The 10,000-nt window shown below is 45.0% G+C and overlaps 1 protein-coding gene across 1 annotated transcript in view; it reads left to right on the top strand.

Annotated features, from left to right (window-relative positions):
* Window positions 1-6,763: 6,763 nt before the first annotated feature.
* The window catches only part of LOC122133721 (uncharacterized protein C17orf114-like), a 5,857-nt gene continuing 2,620 nt past the window's right edge, over window positions 6,764-10,000 (top strand). The window contains exon 1 of the mRNA XM_042710406.1: window positions 6,764-6,965. The gene's annotated coding sequence lies outside the window, so the exon portion shown is untranslated. The remainder of the gene's footprint in view (window positions 6,966-10,000) is intronic.

Below are 10,000 nucleotides of genomic sequence, written 5' to 3'. Positions count from 1 at the left end.
GTGGCAGAGTCATTCAGCACGCACCCTTTGCACACACCCAAAACAAACCCCACGACGCAACTCACAACACCACAATACAGGGCTGTGTGCAAAACACTACGCCCAGGAAGTTTAAAATGGAAACAAGACAGGGAGCAGAGCACTTTCACTGAGTTTCACAGAAAGGAAGATCCGTCTCTAATGCGTTCTTTCTCTTCTACCCTTCCTTCCTTCTGGAAAACAGACTTCTTCTAACGCACCTCATCTCTACACCTCCTTCTAACGCACACATCTCTCTATTCCAAACAGCAGAAGGGCTTGTTTAAAACTGAGACACACTAATTCATCTCTGACCAAGCCTCCCAATTACAGCAACTACTGTCTAGACGCACGTACACGTGCACACACACACACACACACACACAACACACACATACAAACAATGGAGAGCATAACTGAGCATAACTGGCTCAAACTGGCCTGAAAAACCCTCAACTCTCCAGCACTTATTGCTCAGCGTCAACGTCACAAAATGCTTCAACTAATTTATGTGAAGTCAGCGTGTTGACCAAACCAAAGCCAACGCATCCCAGTAACAGAGACTGGGGGAGTACACTTTTAAAAAACACTCTCTAGGTTTCTTTACCTCACCTCTACCTAATGACACACAGCTCCCATTATCCACGGGACACAGCATGACGTCATTCACCGCATAATAAACACATATCCAGGGACAGAGTAATTATTATTATTATTATTATTATTGTTGTTGTTGTTGTTGTTGAGTGAGTTGCAGTGAGTTCTGTGTGGGTCGCAGGCGTGGTTTTGTGGTTTGATTATTTACTGGTTCTCACTGGCAGCCACAGGCCCACAGTCTCAGGAGGACAGAGGCTAAGTGGAACAGGAGAGGCTGGGAACGAAGGAAAGGAGGAAAAGAAGGAGAGGGGTGGGAGAGAGAGAGAGAGAGAGAGAGAGAGAGAGAGAAGGAGAGAGAGAGAGAGAGAGAGAGAAGGAGAGAAGCAGAGAGGGAGAGAGAAAGTGAGAGAGAGAGAGAGGGAGAGAGAGAGAGAGAAAGTGAGAGAGTGAGAGAGAGAAAGAGAAGGAGAGAGGCTGGGAACGAAGGAAAGGAGAAAAAGAAGGAGAGGGGTGGGAGAGAGAGAGAGAGAGAGAGAGAGAGAGAGAGAGAAGGAGAGAAAAAGGAGTGCAAGGAGTTTTCGCACAAGCAGGGAAAACCAGATTTGGACGACCAGAGCTGGACTGTGCCAGAAATAGGCCGGCAAAGCCACTTGAAGCTGAGAGAGAGAGAGAAAGACGAAAAGAGAGAAGGGAGAGAACAGGCATGAAAGATATAGAGAGAGAGGAGTAGAGAGAAGTTTTACTGAGAATTTGTTTTCAGATAACATATCAAATACATCACAAATCGCCTCAACACCACCACTAGTTAAAGAAGGAAAGGAGAGAGCGAGAGTGAGACTTTTGACTTTTATAAAGCTTTATGGAAACACTGCATAGGTACTTGTTGGTCAAGTGAGTCTAATATCGCCACTTAAACAGCACTTAAAGTGTTCCTGAATCATTCCAACTGCCTCCCCCACACACTATTCCTCCCCAAACAGAACCACTGGTCAGAGTGTTAGTAAAGAGTGTCCTCCACCTCACCCTCATATTAACGGATGTTAATCCAGACCCTTGTTTTTGGCTTTGTGTGTGTGTGTGTGTGTGTGTGTGTGTGTGTGTGTGTGTGTGTGTGTGTGTGTGTGTGTGTGTGTATGACACACAGAGAGAGAGAGAGACACTGAGTACTGAGAAGTGCTGAGTCCTGAGCATGACTGACATTCCAAAAATAGGACGACTCCAGAACCCAAACAGAACGTGGGGAATGTTGTTGTCTTTACCCACATTGTGAAAAATACCTCTGGGCTGACACAGTGGCTATCCACAGCTGCCCCTCCTACAGGCCTATCCATGTACTTTATAATAACCTGGCAATCACTATAACACCAGGCCTATCCATGTACTTTATAATAACCTGGCAATCACAATAACACCAAGCCTATCCATGTACTCTATAATAACCTGGCAATCACTATAACACCAAACCTATCCATGTACTCTATAAAAACCTGACAATCAGTTTAACACCAAGCCTATTCTGCTGTGACTAAAATAACCTGACAATCACTATAACACCAAGCCTATTCATGTACTCTAATAACCTGACAATCACTATAACACCTAGCCTATCCATGTTTTCTAATAACCTAACAAACGTGAGAACACCAGGGGGGTATTCCACGTACGTGGTTTAGTGACAAACCTGGATAAGTTAACTCAGAGTAAGTGGTAAACCTCCTTATAAAATAACCCCCATTGGCTCATCCTCTTAGCAAAACAATGTCAGAGGGCTCTTCTATTAGGAAGTTTACCACTTACTCTGAGTTAACGTATCCAGGTTTGTCACTAAACCACGTACGTGGAATACCCACCCAGTCCTATTCTCCCTGACAATAGTAATGCAACAATCACCACAACACCAAGCCTATTCTGATGTGGCAATTTATGACGTTGCTATTGTTATCCTGCTTTCAGCTGACCTGCTGGTCACAGCATAACTAAGAGGGCAAAGATTCACCAAGAGGATGAGCCACCTGATTGGCCCAGTGAGGGTAAGGAGTCCAAGTAGTGTGAAATCGAGAGCCCGGTAACTTCAGGCCAGTGGGCAGAGCTGCAGTGGTAGGATTCTTTCTGTACGTGTGTGTGTTAGTTTGTGTATGTGTACAGGGTGTGTGTGTGTGTGTGTGTGTGTGTGTATATATGCAGGGGTAAATCAGGACTTCTGTTCACTGGGGGGAAAGGAGGGGAGTGTGTGTGTGTGTGTGTGTGTGTGTGTGTGTGTGTGTGTGTGCGTGTGTCAGGATGGCTGCAGGATTCTTTCTGCTTTGACTTGGCGAGGGTAAAAGTGCCTTCCATGACAGAAGCCACCTCCTGAGTCCCCTGATGACCTCGAGGTGACTGTGCACCAGGTCGAGTTTAAAACACACGCTCACTGGAAGCATTCTTTTCTTTATAAGGACAAGCAGTAGCAGACAGCAACTAGATACCATGAACCATGTGTGTGTGTGTGTGTGTGTGTGTGTGTGTGTGTGTGTGTGTGTGTGTGTAAGAACTTGTAACAGAATGTTTGGCTGTCCTGTTAGTGAGATTCCTGGGGACGTCCCTGCAAATGTCAAAGTCATACACAAGACATACTCACAGACACGGTAATGGCAGTCTGTGTTTAAACACCCTATCAGCCGAATGTTTGTGTTCAGTTTGTCATGTTGACTCAGTTTGGTCTTCTTCATGGCTTCTGGTGAACAGGGCTGGCCACAGATGTTAAGTATTACAGATATTTTCCACATTTCCTTATTGAAATGGAGTGCAAAGCTGTTTCCTGGATATCTTGGGTTCCAATAATGCAACCTACAACCAGCCTCCCGCCTCTGGCTCCGATCCCTATTTCTCCATTGTTACATTACTGCCTTTCAAATGACTTGAATGTGTAATTTAACACAATTATACAAACAGGTAGTCCTGACGACACCATAAGCAATGACTGACACAGCAAAGGGGCTGGTCTCATGTCTGTAGATGGATAGATAGATAGATAGATAGATAGATGGATATTTTATTTATCCCAAGGGAAATTTAGGACATCCAATAGCCTATACAACTCACAAACACACATACACAAATCACATACACATAGGGAGAACATGTTCAAAAGGACCCAATCACAAGGCCTGCTATCCACCCCCCAAAAGAAGCTTCATCTGTAAACCTGTTTGTGTGGGTAATGGGCATGTCTGACAATACCTGGAAATTCTATATGACCCGACATCTTACCCTGGAGGAACCTCGTCTTCACAATATTTTGGAGTTTACATTTTGGGCTGAAGAATAAATGCTAGGTTGTGGTAGATGTGTAAATGGTGTGTCCCTCTGCAACCTTTCAAATATTATGTTACCAGCAACGGCAGGAGGGGATATTTAGTCTAAATTACAGTGGGACAGAAGCACAGGCTGGCACAGTCCTCGTGCATTGTCTCCGTCATGGCTGAAGTTACAGTCAGTTTTAAGCTGCAATGAATAGGGTTGATTAGTAACATAAGGCATTTTGTTCCTTCCCCAAGAGTCTGCGGTTCCCTATTTTTTTTTTTTTTAATGCAAGATATAAAGTGTCGGACTATAAATGCAGGGCAGGGCTGATGCGGGGCTTTCTGGCTATTTGTTATTGTAACACTGGGGGTTTTGACATAGCGAGGCCAGGGAATCTTGTTCTCTGTCCATCCTGGGAACCTCCGCTGCACACAGAGGACAACTGAGTCCTTTAAGACGGAGTTAATGTTTGACCAGAGCATGGGATTACCAGGAGACAGCACTCTACTTCAGCCCTGCAAAGATGTGCTTCGCCCACTACTATCCATGGGAGGGAGGGAGGGGGGAGAGAGAGAGAGCGAGCAAGAAACAGAGGCAGAAGAAGAGAGAGAAAGAGAGGAATTGAATTAGAAGAACTAGCGAGTAAATGCAATACACATTTTATGACATCCAAACTGAATGATACTGATCACTAGCGACCAAACCTCTTACCAAAAAGTCTTACTGATGTTGATCGACATCTTACAGAGAAAACCCTGACACAAGAATGCTTAGTCATGCTTAGGAAGAAGTTAAGTTCCCAGAATGGTGTAAGTCCTGTGTATCTCACAGCTGCATCTCAAAGACTAAATCAATTTGGCTATAGAGACGAAATAAAATCCCTTAAATAAAGTCTACAACAGACAGTGGGTTGATGATAAGATAAGCCCCGTAATGTAGTTAACTCAGCACACAGAAGCCCCCTCATACTTCAGACTGAGATAATAGTCCACTATCAATCTCATATCAACATCACCATGGATGTGTAGTGAAACAGTTTTGCTCAAGGCTGATTTTAATCCATTTATGAGGGGTTTTGATACAGGTCTTCCTCACTTTGCCCTTTTGAGTACAGTGCACAACAGAAAACCTTCCTTTAATACAACGAAACAGAAAACCACAAGTTTCATAGAAGATTTTTTTAATGTGAATCTCAAGCACATCCCTGCATGGGTCCAGTGGTAAGTAAGGGATTGCCATCCACACACCAGCCGGTTAAGGAGGAGTTGGTAGAGCCTGGAGAATCAGTGTCGGATTCTAAATGAATACACATTACAGAGAACTGCATGGTTTCAGAGAAGATGAAGATGAATTGAGGCATACTGTAAGGAATTTTAGTGACTGTGTTTTTTCCAAGCATGGGAGTTACGTAGTTACTGTTCCTAAGAACTCACGGGGAAACACATCCCGCTGCGTTCTCTTTTGTTGCTTCCCCTCATGCGGCGGATTAGGAGCAGAAGGTTGAAACACAAAAAACATTTTTGACATTCTGTAATCGGCCCCCTGCGCTTGTCTCCTGTAACAGAACGCTGCCATCGAGACGGACGAGAGGGCGGCTAAAAAGGGCAACCTTGTGGCAGAGGACTGATACACTACTGGTTCTGATTCTGGTGCGGATGATCAGAACTGCCCCGGGCCCATGCAACATGTGAGTCTATGTAGGCTTGATTTGTGGACCTTTCACAGCGGCACCCAGGAGAGAACGTTTCTGGCCCACCTTCACGCCCCCACACAACACAGCGCAGCACACGTAAGATGCTGGTAGACAATCCTTCTGAGAAAAGTTAAATATAGCCACCAGCATGTACTGTTGATGCCCCTGACTCAAACATGGACAACATACAGGCGGATGGTTCATTGTTTATAGTCTTAAAAAAGATATATTTCTGAGATTTAACATTTAATAGATGGTATCTAACTAGAACAGATGTGGCCCTGGGCTGGGGCTGGAGGAGTTCCAAATTCAGGAGTTTTTCTTTTTCTGTGGAGACCAGCATATGACTTCTTAAGGCAGGAGATTGGAACGTCTATTTTCTGCACATTTCCAACTTGTCAGGATTTTCTCTCTGTTGACTGTTGAGTGTAGGCAGACGCGAATTGGTAGACGTGGTAAATCCACCTTTATCCTACACGGAGAAAATCACACCCAAGTTTCGCAAACCATCTCAGCCAATCAATATGGCAACCCTTGTACGTGCGGGAGCGCACGTCCAGCGGGTTGTATATGCAGCAATGTACAGGGGGGAGAATCCGCAGCGGGAGACCGCCAAGGGAGTCATGGAGGGTTCACTTACATTTAGTCATTTAGCAGACGCTTTTGTCCAAAGCGACGTACAAGGGAACACTTGAGAGCAATGGTCTCTCTGATTTCATTACAGAGCAAATTAATTAGTCCGTCCAGTCTGATGCACAGCCCAATAGCCTCCAAACAAACTGCTCCGTGCACACTTAACGAGATTTGTATTTCGTTAATAATAATAATAATAATAATAATAATAATAATAATAATATTAATAATAATAGGCAATCGACTGTGAAAGCCCATATTAATTGAATATCATAGGACTGTGTTTCGCGCGGGCAGCAGACAACACGTAATTTGAGATAATTCTGCTGCAAGTTCACGAGACTGTTTCAGCGCAGTCTCCCCAAATTCTGTAAAAGAGAGTGACTGAATTAAGCTACAATTAGAAAGTGGTCTCAACGCCACTGGACGTTTGCCATAAACTTCATCGTCCATTGAGAGAAGCAGAGCGGGAGGGGGAGCAGGGGGCGGGTCCGCTGGCTCGGATCCACAGATAAGCTATTTAAAGCTAAAAGCGCTCTGTGCGTTCAAGGAACTTTTCCATGTTGTCATTTGGGTGAAGGACCTACGGCTCGGCTATCCTGTCACACTGGCCCGTACCATTGATGACCCGATACATTCTAAATCACAAGAAAAAAGCACAGAAGAGGTTTTGGGCAGTCTGGACAACTTTCGAAAAAGTCGCTCGTACGCATTGAACAACCATTCCTGAAAGCTGTTTCTGGTAAGTTCAATCTAAGGTTAAAACCTACTTAACCAACGATAATACGATATATTTTAAATGCAAATTTGGCATGGCAAAAGTTGGTTATCCCGTGGAAAGCAACGCTTGGGAGGTGTGGGGTGGGAGGTACCCTTAGAAGCTGTTTTGCGCAACACAGAACTACTTTTACGATTTGATTCAGGCCACCTCCAAATGTATTTACTAGCAACTAAATAAAGTAAAACTTTAAACATTTAAGTTTACAAAAGTCTACGCTGGTTTAACACCAGCAGAGGGGCTATTATGCATGCACTATGTTAGTTATTTACAGAGTTTATGTCCACACCCCTTCACAAATCGTTGCAATCGTCGCATCCATGTGCTCCGCTGTCATACAGGGACATATTTTTTTTACTGTATACACTTTTCATAGAACACTGAGTAGCGTTGAAGAATTACCATTCTTTGCTAAAAGCAACTTGGCAGTGCTGGTTTATAAAACTAGTCTCTCCCATCTTCTCTAACGAGGTAGCGCTGCAGACAGAGCTCTGGTGAGTTACAAAAGCCTGGAGTTACTAATGTAATATATTAGGCCAATAGATATTCAGAAAGGAAAATAGTTATTCAGAAAGGAAAATAGCTATTCAGAAAGGCAAATAGTTATTCAGAAATGCAAATCGTAAACCTGCTGGCACAGTTCTGAGCTGCCTTTCGGCACCTTTGCAATAATTCTTGAGTGACTGACAGGCAACCCGACCTGCCAAAAACAGAAATTGTTGGGAGAATTAAACTACACAAGCCCATAGAACTGCTTAAACAAACATCAATGCCTGCCCTTCCCTAAGGGTTCTGCTGGACTGAAGCTGGCAGGTTTATACCAGTAGAATGGCAGCATCACTGCCTGCTTGGCTTGGCTCAACGCCTGGCTGCCGCAGGGTTTGGAGGCATTTAAGTGTGTGTGTGGGTGTGTGTGTGTGTGTGTGTGTGTGTGTGTGTGTCTCTGAGTGAGAGTGTGTGAGTCAGAGAGAGTGAAAATAAGAGATGGAAAGACAAAAGTGAGGAGAAAAAGAAAGCACGAGAAACACCTCTCGGTGTGTCTGTGTGTGTGTGTGTGTGGTTATCTTGCCTTATGTCCTCATCATCACTATCGTCACCTCATGACAGCTTGATAGTGAACGAGATCTATCCAACGTCCCCTCATTTCCCTGGCAATGTCCCAAACCGACCCAAATATCTATGTATGCACAGATGTCGCTTTGTTTACAGCATTAATATACAGGTCGTAACATGTGTGCATAAACAGAGCATTCATACGGAGAGAGATAGGAGTGTTGAGAGTAAACTTTGGAAAAGCCTGTGGAAAAATGTACTGCTACGCTTTCCCCCCTTTACCGTGACCTCTTACTTCCGACGCACAAATGAACTTCAAGAACTAGGGATGACGAGAACTAGAAACAACAAGAACTTGGGATGATGAGAACAAGAGATAAGAAGAACTAGGGATGACGACAACTAGAGACGCGAAGAACTAGGGATGACGACAACTAGGGATGATGAGAACTAGAGACGACAAGAACTAGGGATGATGACAACTAGAAACGACAAGACCTAGGGATGACGAGAACTAGAGACGACAAGAACTAGGGACATCCATGCATGGAGTGAGTAATCAGAGGGCCAGTTGCGGTAGGGGTTCTTGGCCAGTTGCGGTAGGGGTTCTTGGCCAGTTGCGGTAGGGGTTCTTGGCCAGTTGCAGTAGGGGTTCTTGGCCAGTTGCAGTAGGGGTTCTTGGCCAGTTGCGGTAGGGGTTCTTGGCCAGTTGCAGTAGGGGTTCTTGGCCAGTTGCGGTAGGAGTTCTTGTCAGAACCTGGTGAGTTGGAAGGAAAGAGCTGAAGCAAAGGGCTCTAGGCGAGTTATATGATGTAAAAGCCAAACTCTGGGCTGAATCAAAAGCTGCAAAAACAAACAAGGGAAGGAAAAAGAGAACAAACCTCCTTCCTCTCTTTCTCCAATTACACTTTTTTATGTCTGCCCCTTCCTCTTCCCCCTCTCTCTCTCTCTCTCATGCTCCCCACCACTCTCACTCCTTTAGTCCTATTCTCTCCATCGCTCTCTTAGACTCCTTCCTCGTTTCTGTTAATCTTTTCTCCACTCACACACCCTCCTCTTTTTCTTTCTTCACCCCTTCTCTCTACCTCCTTTGCGCCTCACTTTTCTGTGCATTTTCCTCTCCCACTCTCCTTCACTCTCCCTTTCCCCCTGCATTGGGCTCTCGGTGCCTCTCTCAGTCCACAAGTTTCTCTCTCTCCCTCTCCCTCCACAAGTTTCTCTCTCTCCCTCTCCCTCCACAAGTTTCTCTCTCCCTCTCCCTCTCTCTCTCCCTCCACAAGTTTCTCTCTCTACCTCTCTCTCTTGTTTTCTCATGAGCCAGAGATTGGCTTGCAGTGGTTGAAGTAATAAGGCCCAAATTCCTTATCACTAACCTTAGTGGGAGACTGAGGGCAAAAAAGAGAACTCTGTGTGTGTGTGTGTGTGTGTGTGTGTGTGTGTGTGTGTGTGAGTGAGAGAGAGAGATGACTGTGAGAAAGAGAGGTGTTGCTGTGGTGCGTCTGGGTGCGTGTGTGTGCAGTGCACGTGTGCTTATTTAATTGGGAATATTAATACACTTTTTCTCTTTCTCTCTCTGTCTCTCACACACACACACACAAACAAACTCTTTCTCTTTCTGTCTCACACTCACACACACACACAAACTCTTTCTCTCTCTGTCTCACACTCACACACAAACTCCTTCCTCTCTCCCGCTCTCTAATGACCCAAACTCAGTGGTTTGTCAGCTAACTGTGTGTTCAGATGTGTGAGACATTTGTGATGTGCGTGTGAGATGAGCTCACAGATGTGAGGACAGAGAGGAGGTGGGGTGATCGCTAGAGAGGTCGGCCGCTTGGGAACGCTTCAGCCTGCACGTCTCTGTTGCCTCAGAGAGCAGTGCGCAGTCATGAGATTCTGTGACAACAGCTCGTCAACACCTCCTGAGTGTCTGGACGTGAAGCGTG

The sequence above is a fragment of the Clupea harengus genome, chromosome 18 (genome assembly GCF_900700415.2).
Source record: "Clupea harengus chromosome 18, Ch_v2.0.2, whole genome shotgun sequence".
NCBI classification, from domain to species: Eukaryota; Metazoa; Chordata; class Actinopteri; order Clupeiformes; family Clupeidae; genus Clupea; species Clupea harengus.
Note: the sequence above shows the minus strand (reverse complement) of the source record. Positions and strands in the feature narration are given on the sequence as shown.